Genomic DNA, 18,069 nt, shown 5'->3' on the forward strand with positions numbered 1-18,069 from the left:
GGTGCAGTGGAGTCTGCTCAGAGCAGGTGCCTGATCCCCCAGCATCGCTCCTGGGGCCTTTTCGAGTGGGAATCCTGGGGCCTCTTGAGGTTGGAATCCTGGACCTTTTTCGGGTGGGAATCATGGGCCTTTTGGGGTGGGAATCATGGGCCTTTTGGGATGGGAATCATGGGCCTTTTGGGATGGGAATCATGGGCCTTTTGGGATGGGAATCGTGGGGCCTTTTGGGGTGGAAATCATGGGCCTTTTGGGATGGGAATCCTGGACCATTTGGGATGGGAATCCTGGACCATTTGGGATGGGAATCCTGGGGCCTCTTGGGGTGGGAATCCTGGGGCCTTTTGGGGTGGGAGTCCTGGAAGCACTCCTGGCTAGAGGGGAGCAGGTCCCCAATTCCTCACTGGAGAGCAGCTCTTTGTAACAAACTGGAGAGCTGCTGGCTTAGCAAATCCTGAGGAACATCCAACAGTTGTGGTAGGAACACAGCCTGGAGTAGGGAATATTTCTTTTTCATTTTTTTTTTTCAGAGGAAGAAAAAAAGGATTAGGCTTTATCTTTTCTATCATAGTCTAGAGTAAAAATCTTGTCCAAAAATCTTCTGTTCTTCACCAGTTTTTGCCCTCATCCATTGTGTTCATGCTCCAGGAGCAGTGTGGCTTCAGAGGCATGTGGCTGCATGTGCTCAAGCTGTGCTTGCCCCACTGGTGGTGGAGCTGGAGGCCTTTTGGAACATCCAACCACTGGCACACATGAAGGCAAAGCAGGGCAAAAGAAATGCCTGTCTGAAGATACTACAGCTGCAGCAGTTCAGTGCATATTTATTAAGTCCAAAAGTTAGTCTCTGGTGGGTAAAAGCAATTATAGCATTTCTACCACGTCTCAAAATGTGTTTCCACAGAAGAGAAGAACACTGGGCCTTAGTAATTTCAAAAGGACTTAATGAGATTTTTAAAAAAATATTTTCCTAAATAATAGTAGTTTGACTGCTACTTAATTCCAAGAGGTTTGAGAACTTTTGGTGTCAGTAAATTGAGTTTCTGTCTTGTCTGTGTTCAAGGATCACAGCCTTGTAATGCAGTTGCTCTCATTCCCCACACTGCTTCTGCTGCTCTCAGTCCCTGGCATGGACACTCATTGCGATAATTGGGGTAGGGGTTAAGGTTGGCTGAGCATCTCAGCTCTGCCATTTCCTAAGGCATGTGCAGCTGGCCTGGTGCTCAGGAAATTTTTACACAAAATAAATAGCACGTTTGGAACAGCTTCCAAGTGGAAAATGAAGGCATCATGGCATGGCATAGGGCTGGTGCTCTTGCAGGTTGGGAAGATGTGGGGAGCTGAGCTGGGATTGCAGCAGGGGATGCTCTCACTGGGCTCAGGACCTTCCTGAGGGAGAAGAGAGATTTAGAGGTGATTTTGGAGAGATGGTTGCTGTGTTTCATGGGGCAGTCTCAGGTATTTGTTACCAGCTCTGTGTCTCTCCCCACTTTGCCATGTTGCAGCTTTTGGGAAAAGATGCAAAATCTCCTGAGTTTCTTTTAAGCTGTTGCTTGGAAATCAACAAACAGGAATTTCAACCTAGATGTTTTAAACAAGTAACATATTTTTGACCCCATAACTTTTAAATCTGAATGGAACTACTTTCACTTATTAATTAAATGGCCTCCATGTGTGGTGGTATAGGATCTCCCTCTTTGAGTCAGGATTCTGTGTGCAGCATGGTGGTTTTACCTTCATGTCAGTGAGAAACTGATTTATTGCCTGATAATTGGGCAACTGAACAACCTGGTTTAGTGGAAGGTGCCCATGGCAGGGGGTTTGGAGATGGATGATCTTTAAGGTCCCTTCCAACCAAACCATTCCATGTGTTTTTTTAATTAGTTCATCTATCAGTCACTTATTGAAGGTGTGACAATGCTTTAAAGGGACACACAGCTCTGTTGCTGGGAGCTTTTCTGGCATCATCACCTGCTTCCTTCTTGAGAGTTTCCAGACTCTGAATATTGATTGCACATAGGAAGGTGCTCAATATGGGCAAACCCTGAGGTAAATCTGCCCTGTGCTGTATCTGGTTATCTTGTTTTATTAATGTACACTCATTCTGAGGAGCTGAAAGGATTATTAGTAATAGCTCTGTAAGAGGGATACAATCAATTTAAATTAGCTCACGCTTGAGCCTGTGTGATCTGGTGCCTTTAAATGTAGGTAAGCTGCTCATCATTCTGCTGCCTTACATAACATTGTAGGAAACTTTTCCCAAGCCCAGTCATGTGGCACATGGGTTAATTGTGAACTAGTGATTGGATTCAATGATCTCAGAGGTCTCTTCTAACCTCAGTGACTTTATGATCTTCTCTGTAAATGTTGCACTTCATAACATTTGGATGTTTTTAATGCCCAGCAGAATTATCCATTTGAAAACCTAAACTCTTATTCAGAGTAATTCAGCTGTTTTATTTTGTGTAAAAAATCAAACAAGAGACACCTCTGGAGATTCTTTTCCCTGTCCAAGTCCTGCTTCTCCCCTTCCTCCTTTCCGTAAATTTTTCCAGGCTTCCTTCTGTTCCTATATCTCACCCTAACAAGTGTCATTGGATTGTGTGGGCAAACAGCAGGGGTGATTTTCCTGGTCTCTCCAGATTTCTGCCTCACAAAAGTGGTATGATTTTGCCAGCAAAGCCAGACAGCATTACACAGCAAAGCTCCCTTAATATCTCTTGCTTTCCCATTCCTGCCTGCCCCAAGCCAGAGAAACCCAGCTGATTTAGACTAATTATTTCAAATGCAGTTTGCAAAAGGATGCTAATGCTTTGCTGTATCCCTGAAGGTCATCTAAGTGATCCATAGTTAAACATTCATGTGGGAGACTCTGGGGGAAACAGTAAGGGATGATTTTAATGGAAACACAGTGGGCTGAAGTGTGTGCTCGTGCTCGAGCCTTCACAAGGCAAAGCAGGGCAGTGGAGTGCTCCTGTGCTTTTACAGCTCTGAAATCTGAATAAACTGAAGCCTGCAGACCCTGCTTGAACGTCTTTCATGCTGGAGAACTGTGTGTGATCCAGGAGTGCTTCAAACTGCTTCTTCAGCACCACAGTCCTCAATCTCTGTTGTGTTTTACTAAGGGGAGAAAAAAAAAATTATCTGTGCATGATCTCTCGTCATTAAAATGTGCTGGGTGCCCAAGGTGTTTCTTCGTCTGCTCCTCTGGCAGCTTTTCCCCTCAAGTGATTATGCTAATTAGTGTTTGATCAGATGATTAAATTATAATTCGATTAATCCTACGTGCTAAATGCTCTGAATGCATTTCCACTGCCTGGGTGCCTTGTGCTTAAGCATTCCTGCTTGCAGCTTGATAGGAGGCTCCTGCCTTTCCTGTGCCTAATGGATTTTCTGTATTAAACCCACTACGGCTCCTTTTAATGCTGGGATGCAGGGGAAAGGGCTTTTTGTTTTCCTCCTCTGCTGCACAGAACCAGAAATAGGTAGGTTCCTCCTAGAGGATCTGAATGTTGCTAGGGATTGCAGAAAAAAACCGAAGGGGAAAAGGTTCCAAGCTTTTTATTTTCTATTAATAAACCCACCCCATGTCCCGTTCATAACTCATAACTTAGCAAGGCAAAAAACTATGGCACAGCTAAATCCTCAATCTGTTTGCATTCTGAGTGGTATTTTCCCCAAATAATTCCCTCCTTTTCAAAGCCAAAATGTATGTTGGTCCAGAGACTCTCTTCTTTGCAGAATAAATTTTCTGTCTGTGTGAGAGTGGGGTAGAGAGGAGAGAAGGTTGTTTCTACTCCTACTACCTGCTTTGCCCTCCTTTTCCCCCCAGGTTTATTTTTGCATGCCATCTCTAGGAGGTAATCTCCAGCAAGGGTGTGGAATGAAGAACACACTGAAATTATAACCTTGGTGCTGCTGAGAGATTAATGCTCAGCTGCAGCTTTGCTTCCTTTGTCTTTGGGGTCCTGATTTCATATGACTCAGTTCTACATACTGGGGAAAAAAACAAAAAAAAGCCCCAATAATAACATTAATTTTTTTTAAACAAGAGGTGCTTTGGCTTTCAATATTTGATATTTACAGGTGTTACATAGCTGAATGTGTTAACTGGCTTCTCTGTTTTTATGGGGGTGGGCACCAGTGTCTTCCTCTGTCAGAGTCTGATAGTAATGAGTGGCTGGAGTTTAGAGGGAGGATGTTAAATTTAAATCCCTTGGTTTGTTTCCATCCTACAGTGCAGAAAACACTACCATGGAACAGCCTCCCTCCCTCTTCCCCTCTCTCCCTCTCCTGAATTTATCTCAGGGGAAGTGTGAAACAGATTGAGCACAGGGTTGCCAAGACCTGTCTAGGGGGATTTTGCTTTTTTGTACCCCAGGTGTGGGAAGGTAGAGCGAGGGAATAGGGATGTAAAGGCTGTTTTCTCTTCCCTCTCCTTCCCTTTGTTTACCTGAAAAGCTGTCAGAGATTCATAGAGCTCCTTTAACATCTTATTTTACTCCTTTCACACTGTCTAGGAAAAAAAATTTTACCAGTGAGGTGACTGGCATGACAATCTATTGCCAGCTCTAAACCAAAGTGGGGTAAATGAGTCCTCTTTTATTAAAGGCATAGAGGCCAAAAGCACCTTCATTCTGTCAAAGAGCAGTTGTGTGCCAGTGATGGAATACTGAGATCTCGTGATTTAAGAGAATCTATGCCCTGCCAATGCATTCAGCCTCATCCTTTGCCAGAGACCCCATTTAGGGAGTCTTCCCTCACCCTTGGCTCACCAGTTTGCACTCTTGCCTCAGCTCTGCTCCCTCCAAACAGATTGTGGGCAGATGTTGGCTCTGCCAACATCTGTGCAGATCTAAGAAATTAAAACCTATGGCTGTCTACTGCTATGTGTTTGGGAGGGGGAATTGCCCCTGATCCCACATGGGATGGATGCAAACCCCCTGTTTTATATTGCAGCTGACCCATTCCTGTGAACCCCTCTGCTGTCAGGGTTTGTGGGGTGCAATCCTCCATGAGGAGCTGCAGGCAGTAATACCTTCAAGCTATCCAGATAAATAGATCTGGAAGCAGGCTTGTGTCACCATCCTCATTTTAGAACTGAAAGAATTAGGCTAATCTGAATTAAGGCTCTAATTCTAAATGAAAGTGCTAGCTTAGGATGCTGCTTAGCTCATTCTTTTTAAAAGTTTAATTTCAGATTCATTTCCTGAGTATCCCCATGTGGACAGGTCCTCAGACTCTGCCTGGCCTTGGGTAAGCTCCTTAAGCTTGTGACCTGGGGATGTTACTGCAAAATACACTAAAGCATGCGTGGGAAGTGCATTAAGAATTCCATGGGAGATAATTGTATACCTGCTTTGGTTTTGTTTTTGTATTGTTTATTTAGCATTCTCTGTGTGGTCTTCCAGACAGAAATCAGCTTTGCAAAGGTGATTTTGGAGTAAGGGAGAGATCTCCAAGTGGGGAAGATGGCTGTGCTGAATGAGGCACTGCAAGCTATTCCATTGAAGTCTCTAACTCACCTCCCTGTCTGTGCAGTGGGAACACATCCCCTGCCCACCTGACAAGTGCTCTTTTGGATGGATATAAATATCCTTAGAGCTTTGAGCCTCTGGAAGGAGAGGAGCTCATGGTGAGCAGCACGAAAACCCTTTGGAAAATGCCATTTCTGTGTCACTGCATTGTCCTTGCTCTTTCCCTGGGGAGAACACATTCCAATAGTCCAGCAGCAGAGGTCAGTGCTGATTTGCATTGGAGAGACAAATCTAAGCTCAGGAGGAAGGGGTATAACCTATCCACATCTCCTGTGTCCAAAAAACCCCACCACACTCTCCATTGCCACTGGTGCCACGTGCCTCAGTCGTGTTTTCCCTGTAAAATCTGGTGGCTGTTGATAGATCATCACCATCCAAGTGCACAGCATGATCCATTGCTGTTTTAACCATAAATCTCTTTCTAAATGCTACAGAATCAGAGCTCATCTGTAACTAGCTTGGCTTCCCACCTTCAGGCAGCTACAAACAGATAGAGATGAATTTTGAAGAGGGTATTTCTTTGGAGGAGAGAGGTGGGACACATGGCTGACACACAGCTCTGACCTCAGTTAGAGTCTCCTGCACAGGAATTTGATGGACTTCCCCTTCCTTTTTAAGGGTGGCATTGAATATTTTCATGTTTTTTTCCCCTGGGCACCAGCAGGTTTGTCAGAGTGCTGCTGTTCTGCCTGGAACACCTCTTGCCCTTTCTGGGAGGAGGAAAGGGTGTAATCTATCCACATCTCCTGTGTACAAAAAAACCCCACCACACTGTCCATCGCCACTGGTGCCATGTGCCTCAGTCGTGTTTTCCTGTGGATTCTTCATGTAAAATCTCATGGCTGTTGATAGGATTTCATCATCCAGGTGCACAGCATGAACCATTGCTGTTTGAAGCATAAATCTCTTCCTTAATACTACAAAATCAGAGGTCAATATATCTGTAATTAGCCTGGCTTCCCACCTTCAGGCAGCTACAAACGGATACAGATGAATTTTGAAGAGGATTTTTCTTTGGGGAGAGAGGAGGGACACATGGTTGACACACAGCTCTGACCTCAGTTAGAATCTCCTGCACAGAAATTTGATGGACTTCTTCCTTTTTAAGGGTGGCATTGAATATTTTCATGTTCTTTTTCCCCTGGGCACCAGCAGGTTTGTCAGAGTGCTGCTGTTCTTACCTCTTGCCCTTTCTGGGAACAGTCACGCTTCCCTGGCTGGTTTTAATGGGTGGAAACCTTTCCCTGCTCCCTCCCTGACCTTTCTCAGTGTGTTTGGGGCTGGCTGCTTGGTTTGATCACAATTTGAGTGTTCTGTTTTAAAGGGAGCATCAGCTCAGGTTGTTCTTCATGGTCAGGGCTGCACATAATTGCATTTAGTGGAGAAAAGAGAAAGAACAGCTTCACAAGCTGGGCAGCCCCTTTCCTTCTTAAATCTTTGATTTGGGGGACAGGCTCGCCCCAAGGTTATCCCACTCTCCAATCTGCCTGTATCTAGTTGACTCCTAATTTTTCTTTTTTTCCCACAGAAATCAGCACTTACATGTTGGACAGTGAGAAATTTGTCAATAGTCTCCTTGTCTTTTTTTTTTTTTTCTGGAAAATATGGCTTGTATCAGGTGCAGCTGCAGACTGCCCCCAAACCCTGTAAATAGTTTGGAACAAGGACATGCAGTTAGTTCTGCCCAGTCTCTGAAAATCCCTGTGTCTTGCAGGTGTCTCAGTCCTCTGCTGTTTGCAGTGTCTATTTTCTGTATATCTCAAGAGAAAAGGAAGTACAGGAGGTTATTAGAATGAGGAAATGATCTGTTACCCGGCACTAACCTGGGTATTTTTCACTTAAAGAAACCCAAAACCAGGCAAACAACAACAACAATAAAGCCCCCCAAAACAACAGCAACAAAAAACCCCAAAACAAAACAAAACCAAAAAAAACAAAACACAAAAAACCAAACAGAAAAGCCAAAAAAAAAAAAACAAATAAAAACCAACCAACAAAGAAAAAAAAACCAACACAAAAAAAAAAAAAAAAACAAAAAACCAAAAAAACCCAACAAAAATCCCACAAAAAAAACCCAAAATGCAAAAAACCTCCAAAACAAAACAAAAAAATAAAACCCAAAATACCCCTACAGCTTCCTCTTGGAATCGGGTCCATGAGCAGCTGACTAGGTTTGCCATGAATGACAATTAGTAATGCCTAGAAACAACAACTAAACAGAGCAGAAATAAGATTGTCTGGGGAGAGAGGATAAAAAAAAACCAATAAAAAAATCACTGGGTAACCCATATGCTTTATTTTCAAAGTGGAATTAGTGCATCCAAACTGGCTACTGTGTGCACTTCAACTCTGGGCTACCCATGGGTGGAAGGTTTTCTTGGCTGGAGGGCAGGAAAATTTAATTTTTTGTGTCTTTTTTGCATTTTCCTCTTGCAGCTCTTTTCCTAGTGCAGCTCTAGCTCTCACCTCAGGAGGGAAAAATGCTTCTTGCTGCTGTCCTCCCCTCTCCTGCCCAGGGCTGTCTCTGGTGTCACCTCACAGCACTTGTCAGTCCCAAAAAATTGGTTTGAAAGTGAGGAGAGTAATTTAGTAATTTACCTGTGTTTTAACTTATTTTTCTCCCACTGTTCCCTTTTCTGTCCTTCCTCAGTCACACCAGAAATGTAAATATTCATCCTCAGAGATGACTGAAATTGCGTGAGAAATTTTTCTTTAGCTCTGCCAGAAAGAAGTTTGGATTCCTACACCTGGAGAGGATCTTATTCCCTCTTGGAAAAAAATGACTTAATGATAATAAATGTGCTTCTAGAAAATCAATATTCCTTTCAAGTTCTGCCTGTGCTTTCATCAGCTTGGGGTGTGTATGTGGGAGAATGTTTAGAAAGAATATTCACAAAAATGCTTTCTGGCAAAGGAAGAGATCACAGATCAGATCAGTGAGATTTCCACAGAAAAGAGAATTGAAGTGATTTAATTTTATCAGCCAGCAATCTTACATTTGGGACCAGTTATGTTTTACTGGTGTCTCTAGCAAATAAACTTCTTTGAGGAAACATCATAGACAAATAATTTTATAAAACCTCAAAACCTGGCATGCAATTTCAAAATGAGCACGTGCACTTGTGTAAAACCATTAACATGCCTGGCTTTTGATTGTGACAGGCTCTAACAAATGGAAAGGTCCTGGCAAAATGGTGTTTAATTAATTGTGCTCTGGCCTAAATGTGGAAATGTTGGAGCACCTGTCTTTTCAGGACTGAGGTTCTCAAGGGACAAGACACATCAACAGTGAGGAATAAGCAAAGAGTGGAAAAGGTGTATCTTGAATTATTTTTCCTTTTTAGAATACCCAGACCATTTTCATCCTCTCATTTATGGAACCCTGTCCAGTTTATTTTACCTGATTAACAGTGGCCACATTAGCCCTCAAACCCTGCACAATTTCACCTAAACCACAGGAGGAATTGCCCCCTAAAAAATTCTGTTATTCCTGTTTTCTCTGTCCTTGCCTTTCAGAAATAACAGAGCTGTTCTGTTTGTGTTGAGGCTGAGCAGCTGGTGGTGATCTAGTCTAGAATTTTTTGTTTATAAATGATCCTTTGGGATTATTCCAGGATAAGAGTGTTAGAACCACAACTCATGAACTCTAAGTACAGAAACTGAGATTCCTTTCTGGAGGGTGGCTGTGGCAAATATTAACACCTGATGGACACACAAGTGCTTCTAGAAAAAGGCCTCTATAATTTATTTTTCCCCCACTAAGCAGTAACTGCAGTTGGAAATGTTATTCAAATCCTCCTTATATTTGAATTTTCACTGCTGACCTGTCATAGCTCAAAATTCCTTCTGTCTGAAATGGGCAATTCACAGTTTGTGCCACATCATAAATGGAATTGTGGTGCTCCAGATCCCAGGGAATAAAACTGAGGCAGCATTCCAGCCTCTTGAGTAATATACATACAACCTTCCTAAGTAATATCCATTAATAAAGACACCTCGTGTTATGCACTTACAGAAATACCTAAATATTCTAGTACATCTAACAAAGATTTGCTTGTTCTTGACTGTAGCTCATTGCTTTTGGATCTGGCTGACAATTACATTTGCCTTTACACAGCTTCCCAATTCATTAATAAATTGATTGGAACATGAAGCACTACATAATACAGGATTAAATAACTACTCACATTTGCTAGCTTGCTCTTTATTCAAAAAGAAAGAAAAAGTCATCATTGAGCCATCCCTTTGGTCAATAAATAAAAATGTTGTTATATTATGTTTTAATATTTTTTAATATTTTTAATTTTAAATTTTTTTATGATGTTATATGAACCTTTCCTAGAACTATCAAAAAAAAAAGCATGTAAGTGTCTTTGATTTTGTGTTCTTAGACTTTGGTTTAATGTATGTGATGGAAGAAAAATCCCATCACTTTCTAGACTCCTGATATACTTTTAGACATGCTGATTGACAAGTCTTAAGTAGTGCTCCCAGCAACATTTTAGTTCTGTGGATTTACAGCTCATTATCACTTATGCTCTCTGGTAAAGATTTAAAACTGCCACATTTTTAGAACCTGAAATAGGAATAAAAAAAAAAAAAGAAAAATACTAAAATAATTACCTCTGAAATGTGTATTACTGGCATTATCAAATCCTTATTTTAGCAGAAGGATGTATTGGTGTTTTAAAACTCAGCAGCAATTGACATAAAGTTTCAGTGGAAATATTTCTGCCAGGATTTTGAAACTCTGTTTGATCTTAATGGCTCCAGAATGAGGCAGAAGAACAGTTATGTGATTTAGCATTAGCATGGAAGACCTGAGCTCAAATCCCTGCTTTGTTACCCATTTTCAGGTGCAGTAGCAGAAAAATCTACTTTGTTTTCATGGGTTCCTCAAAAAATGAGAATACCCTGTGCTCAGGAACATGACAGGGGCACTCCATGCTGCTAATTCCTACATGGAAGTCCAAAAAGGACAACCAAATTAATTTGCTGTTGAGTGAATCATTGCTAAAGAAAATAGCCTGCAGAAATGCTCATTTTAAGCAGTGTTTGCACTGTTCAGCAGGCACTTCAGAAACCTTGGGGGTGATTGGAGAACGAGTGGTGGGATGCAAATAAATCAATCTCTCCTGTGTATTTTAGTGTGGAAAACCCAGAAAACCTGAGCTGGAGTGCACACACAGCCAGCTGCAATGCAGTCCGTGGCTGAGAAGGAAAAAAATGTGTTGTTCAGGTGAGAAATAAGCTCCCAGGTATCAATTTTATTTTTTCTTCCCTGGATCAAGGGAGCTCTTTCAAGGTAATGTGATTTCAGCATTCACTGTGAGTTCTGCTGGCTGCCTCTGGAAAGCTGTGCTCTCTGTGCCAGGCAGTAATTGTGTTAATCATCCATTTTTAAATAACTGCATTTGAAGTTAAGTTGAGAATTGCTTTTCAGATCTTTAATTTGCTTTGGAAAAGTGAAATAATTCCCACAAGGTTTGTGCTAATCAATATTCTAGAGGCAAGTAACCTTTGCTAATGCTTGAATACGGGATACTCTATATTATTCTGCTTAAAGAATTCTGGCGGAAAAAAATACACCAATTCCATCTGTAATTTGGCAGGTTAATAACTTTTCTGACTGCCAGGCATAGGGGTTTTTAGTCAACAGGAGATTCATCAAGTACAAAATTGCATTATATTATCTTCCTTTCATTGTTGTTGTTTTTATTTTAAACCTTCTTGCTAATATAAATAATGACAAATTGCAGGGCTGTAAATTTGAAAGTCCCTAAATGGCATTTTTGTCAAAGCCTTTCTGCTGAAATGCTTATTTGGAAAGATTTTTAAACCTCAGGAGCTGGGGGAGGGGTTTTAATTATTATTATTATGCATCATGACACAATGCATTATGCATCATGGTTGTTTTTCTGCTTTTTAAACACTTGTTATGGATGATGAAACTAATACAAATGGACATCCAGGGAGAGCTTCTGCAAAACCTCCCTGTGATGTCATATTCTGTTTCCAAGGAATTGCAGTGCTTGGAAAGGAAAGGATGGGCAAACTTGGAGGCACTTAAAGCACACTAATAATTAACTGACAGGTATTCATCAAGGGAAAGTCACCTCTTTTTCAAAGGTTTCCTGCAGAACTGGATGAAAACGTCAAGTTTTAAAAAGTAAAAATGGTAGAATGTGGGTGTTACTGTCTTAAACATGGGAGTGTTTGACCCTGCCTCCTTTGAAGCCACCTGAAAATTACTGCTGATGCTCACAACTTGATTTCTTTACCTTGTTTTTCCCACCCAGACATGCACATAACTTAAAAATAAATTGGTGGTTAGCTGATTGCAAAGCTGATGGGATACAATGGATTCGGTGCAAGAGCTGCTTTTTCAACTTGCCTCTCTCCACCAAGTAAATATTTCCTGTTCCCTTGAAATCAGTTTGATATTTAGGTTCTGCACAGGTGCAAGAGGAATGAAGGGGAGAATTGTGGATTCGTTTCTTTAATAAAACCTATTTTGTAAGTAGTCATAGAGCTTGCATAGGCTGCTTCCTGTAAAAATTAAGGGAGAGAGAGAAAATCTGAATAGATTTTTAAGGAGTCACAGCAGGCAATGGATTTGAGAGAGGGGACAAAAATAAAAATACTTTGCTTCCCCAGGTATTGTATTTGCGGGGACCTTTGTGGCAGGAGGAAATAATGAATCTGACTCCATGTTCTCAGAAGGCTAATTTATCATTTTATGATACTCTACTATATTAAAGAATGCTATACTAAACTATACTAAAGAATACAGAAAGGATGCTTACTGAATGCTAAGAAGACAATAATAAAAACTGGTGACTCTTTCCAGAGTCCTGACACAGCCTGGCCCTGACTGGCCAACAAGTGAAAACAACCCACAGCAGAATCCAATGGAACAATCACCTGTGGGTAAACAATCTCCAAACACATTCCAAAGGAGCAAAACACAAGAGAAGCAAATCAGATAATTATTATTTTATTTTTTCCTTGAAGCTTCTCAATTTCCCAAGAGAAAAATCCTGAACAAAGGAATTTTTACAGAAAATGTGAATGCCACACCCAGGAGGCAAGGAGAATCCAAAATTTCATATTTCAGGGTTGGGGAAATGGAATGTCAGTGTCATTGTGGACATTAAAGATGATACTGGTGGTAACCCACAGACATTGGCAACTACATTTGTTTCCTGAGATGCTGATCAGGAAAGTCTGAAATCTGTGTGTCCTCCCCCTCCATATATCCAGAAGAATTGCCTGGTAGTTGCACCCTGCTTTTCTAAAGGAAAAAAAACCCCAAAAACCCACAACAATCTCTCCTACTTTTATACATGCTCTGCACCTCCAGGTTGGCTCCACTTTCTGCCTGAAGTTGAAATCTGTACTTGTGGTTTGGGGGTTTTGCCAGGAGGTTGTGAAATTTATTGATTTTTTTTCTGTGTTTACTACTTTTCTCTTATGTTTTTCCAACTTTGTGGTTACAGAACGGCAATTGTCTATTTTCCCCCACCCTCTATGGCCTGAATTCAGTGAAAGTGTAACAAAACCTTTGGTGTTGCTGCTCTGCTGTAGATTTGGGATATGAAATCCTCCCATTTGCCTCCTTGCCTGGCCAACCTTCTGCAAAGATGTAGAAAAAATTACTCATGTGTTCCTTTCTCTACTGTCAGGGCAGGGAGCAGAAGCCTCTGCTCAGAGGTTTGGGTTGGAAGGGACCTTAAAAACCATCCAGTGGCACCCCTGCCATGGCAGGGACACCTTCCACTGTCCCAGGCTGCTCCAAGCCCAATGTCCAGCCTGGCCTTGGGCACTGCCAGGGATCCAGGGGCTGCTCTGGGCACCCTGTGCCAGGGCTTGCCACCCTCACATTGAGAATTTCTTTCCTATTATCCCAACTAACCTTCAGCTCCAGGCCATCCCCCTCATCCTGTCACTCCATCCCTTGTGAAGGTCCCTCTGCATCTCTCCTGTATCCTCAGTCTGAAATTCCTGATGTCTCCAGGATGGATTCTCTTGCACCCTCCCTGCTACCAGGAATGGTGTTTGTCACCTTTCAGCAGTTTCCACCCAGGGTTGCTCCATTCTGACACACTTTGCTAAGCCTGAGCCTCCTGAATGAATTCCCCACAACACTTAAACCCTTATTACCCTCAGGTGCTGCCAGCAGAATCAAAGGGAATTTTGACATGGTGGAGAAACTCTTGCTGGATCATTCCCTCTTCATTGTGCCCCTGCTGTTCAGGCAAAGCTTTCAGGCATCTCTTGAGAAGAAAGCACAACCAGGTTGTGTTGTTGAGCTGCTGACTCCAACCTGAGCACGTTCAGCACTTGTGCCTTGTTAGTTTGGTCTCCCTCCTGCTGAACCTACAAGATTCCTTCAGTCACTTTCTGCAGGAATTGGAGGAAGATGATGGTATTAAATGGGTCTGCAAAGATCTCTGCCGGTTTTGTTTGTCCTTATAAATATTTGATGGCATCATGGCTCTGTAAAAATGCAGTGGTTTTGTGTAGTAAACCTAAATAAGGATAAGCCTGCACAAGGTGTTTTTTTTTATTTTTCTCTGTGCATCAAAAGAGAAAAGAAGGGGAGCAAGTTAAAATGCATAATGAGGCACAGCATGTTTCTAGTGCTGGGTAACCTGCATTGTTGTTACAAGATTTAGTAGAAATGTTTACTAGAAAATACAGTGTTCAGGCTGAATTTTAACAAGGAATATTAAGCTATTATTTGTATTTGATATTCAGGCTGGTGACAGAGAGTGCTGCAGGTAGTGGTCAGAGATTGAATGACAAACCTTGACTCACATCCCTTTTTTTAACCCTTAAAACTTTCTCAATGTGGTCAATTAGCCTTTTCCATTGTAAAAATGGACTAAGATTTCTTTTGATTATTCTGTAGACTACTTAATTTTATTTTCTCTTTGTGTGTGTTTTTTCTTTATTTCTTTTTTTTTTAACCAGGTAGTAAAAAATTAAGTTCTAATTAATTCTTTATTACATTGTGATGAATATCTTTGTTTCAGAATCTGCCTCTACTGAGCACAGAATGGGAATGTGTGACTAGAAATGAGAAGAAAGACTTGATATGGTTATTTACAATAAACTAAAAATATTCACAGAACTTGCCTTTAAGGAAAAGAAAATAGAGAGGAAATAATTTGGAAAAATCATGCCTCTTTTTATTTAGTTAGAAACTTTGTCTTGTGTAAAATAAAACCTCCAATTGCTACTAATTCCTGACTGAGAACTCCTTCCATTTTAAAAATAATTCCTAGAAGTTTTAGTCAGACATAAATGGCATTCTGAGGGGAAGGGCTAAATACGTTTGTACCTAATTAAGAAACAAGCAGCAGGCTGTGGCTCTGAATGTTTGCAGCACAGAATGAGGATTTTCCCTTTGCTGAGATTCTATTAAATTTGACAATGAGAGAATTCATGCTTGACTTGCTCTTGGTGGTCTGTCAAGGCTGAAGCCAGGGGCATATATTGAGGTTTATAAACTCTTTACAGAAGAGCTGGGTATCCCTTTGCACAGAAACACTGTCTGGTACAGTAATTCACCCCCTTTTCTCACCAATCATCTGTGCAGTTAATGGCTTTGGGTGTTTAATAACATTAATTCAGCAGCAACACCTTGTGAGCAGAGTAGCCACTGGAAAAACCCAGCTCTGTGGTTTATTTGAATTAAAAGGTAGGTGCAGGACGTGTGCCATGGCCAAACACACCTGATCATGTCCAGTTTGTCAAATTAAACAAAATATTTCTAACAAGGGGGATAAAGGTGGGGGGAAAAGCTGTTTTTTCAGAGTGTAAAATAGCTGGATGCCCTACTTAAACTGAAAAATGCTGTGACAAAGTGGAGGAGAAGCTGATATTTTCTAAGAGATTTCCTAATCTCTTTCTTGATGGAATGGGGTTTTTTTTCCACAGAAAAAAAGAGGCTGATCCTCATTTTTTATTTACTTTTGTGAAAGTCTTGAGGTTCTCTGCTCTGGATCCAAGAGTGGGGCAATCTTTCTCTTATTTATTACTTCTGATTTTTTCTTGCTTGTCAGATGCTGTAAACAATTAAAATTGACTTGACAGGTTATTATACTTAACGTTTTAATTTGGGAACATGTACATTTCTAACAAAACTTGATGTTATTCTTAAAAATACAGAGTTATCATGAGTTCTATTTTTTATCAAAAAGAATTTTTCTTCCCTGCTTTCCTTGCACTTCCTTTCTTTTGATCTCTTTCCTGTTCCCTGGAGAAAAAAGGCATTGAAGATGAAGTTAGAGGACACTCATGTGGAATTTGAGGATACTGAGTGAGATAAAAAGCAGACAGGATGAAAATTTTGTTTGTGTATCAGTGGAAATAGAGAAAAGTAGTTTTTAGAATTAGAAAGGCTCCATCATGAGCTTGGATAAGACGTGAGGACGTGACTTGGTGTTGAAAGAGTTAAAGGGGGTTTGAAATATTTATATCCTTTAAAACATACTGTCTAATTAGCTGATGATTTTATACTTCAAAAACAAAGAAAACTATGTTTAACTTTATACCAGTAAAATTTTTTTGCAGCTTTGCAGTCTTAAAATGTGGCAAAAAGGTGTATATGGATGGCTGCAGGGCGGAGAAGAAGACAGGGTAAAACTAAACTGTACTTTTGATTCACAGTAGCTAATTCAAATTATATGTGTTCTGTAATTATGTTGCCTCGAGCTCCCATTAACGTTGATGAGCTAAATGTATTTATCAGTGGAAAAATAGGCTTCATTTTATACATCTAAATAGTTTAATGTTTTTAATGCAGATTGCCTGATTTGCAGAGGCAGCATCATCAAATGACAAGGTGGATGAGGGATGTGTGATTTTTTTTTTTTTTTTGGAACCTGTAAAATGCTTCCAATTAATTCTTTCTGAGAGTGACTCTCAGCAACCTCAAGTTGTTGCTGTGTGATAGAAAATCACTGTTCTGCATCTTTATTTGTTGTCTTCACCAGCCTGTAGCTTGCCTGACTTTGTGGGTACATCCTAAAAAAGCAGGAAAGCTGGGAAGTTGCCTCTGGTGGTAAAAATGTGTTTAAGAGAAGGTTGGATGGAGCTCTGAAAAACCTGGGAGAGTGGAAGGTGTCTCTGCCCATGGCAGGGGATGGCACTGGATGAGCTTTAAGGTCCCTTCCAAGCCAACCCAAGCCAAGCCAACCCATTCTGTGATTCTGTGCTGCTGCACTATAAAACAATGGATTCTCTTCAGTAAAAGTAAGCAAAAAGATTGGTTGGAGTGCTGTGGTATTTTAGATATACCTGAGGGAAAGAATCTGAAGAGGTCCCGGCTTTTCTGGGGGAGTGGAGCGCTTTCGCAAAAGACAGACAGTCACTGCTCTTCATCTTTATTTGTTGTCTTCACCAGGCTGTAGCTTGCCTGACTTTGTGGGTGCATCCTAAAAAAGGAGGACAGCTGGGAAGTTGCCTCTGGTGGTATAAATGTGTTTAAGAGCAAGTTGGATGGAGTTCTGAACAGCCTGGGACAGTGGAAGGTTGTGTTGCCATGGCAGGAGGTGGCACTGGATGAGCTTTAAGGTCCCTTCCAACCCAACCATTCTGTGATTCTGTGCTGCTGCACTATAAAACAATGGATTCTCTTCAGTAAAAGTAAGGAAAAAGACTGGTTGGAGTGCTGTGGTATTTTAGACATACTTGGGGGCAAGAATCTGAAGAGATCCTGGCATTTCTGGAGGAGCGGAGTTCTACCCCACCTTCCCCTGACCCTTCCCTCTCCTCCTCCTTACAAGCACAGATTTTGACCTGGTAGGAAGCATCTTCTTTTTCCTTTCAGCACTTCAGAGTCAGTAAGAAGAATTAAAAGCTGCCAGTTGTGGTCCCATCTGTATCTATTTGGACTGCAGCTGAACTGTATGATTGAATTAGAACAAGCAGAGCAACCCCCCAACAAGCAAATAGCAACAAGGGGTGTTTTCCTCTGAACTTTTCTGCTGAAAGTGTCTAGACAGGCAAGAGAGAGCTGCCCCTTCCTTCCTACATGTGGTTTCTTAGTAGAACTGGGCCACGTTCTGCAAATCCTTTTCCATAAAATAAAGTTAATGGTGCCATTAAGTCTTTGTCATCTGACAAAAATGATGTTGCCTTCAAACCCTGCCCTGCTCCCCCTTAAATTCTCTCTTTCTTTTTGACTGGGAGATTTGCTCTGTGAGGGTCTGAGGCCAATATTCAGCCACAGAGATTCAATTCCACAACACCATCTCCAAGTCTTTTAAAAAAGTCAACTCTGTAGGTGAAATAAATCCTGTGTAACAGAGTGAAAAATTAAATTATTCTTTCTCATGTTATTTACATTGTTCTGTTAGTCATTGCTGTTGTCTGATTCATCATTCATCAGGACAACAGCAATTCACTGGGCTAATACTGGCTTTGGGCACCACTGGTCTTGCTGCAGAAGTTGATGCATCTTTGGATCAGGTGCTTGTTGAGTTTCAAACATTAAAAAGTGCTTTACAGGGGATAAAAGTGACTTCAA

The sequence above is a fragment of the Ammospiza caudacuta genome, chromosome 2 (assembly GCF_027887145.1).
Source record: "Ammospiza caudacuta isolate bAmmCau1 chromosome 2, bAmmCau1.pri, whole genome shotgun sequence".
NCBI classification, from domain to species: domain Eukaryota; kingdom Metazoa; phylum Chordata; class Aves; order Passeriformes; family Passerellidae; genus Ammospiza; species Ammospiza caudacuta.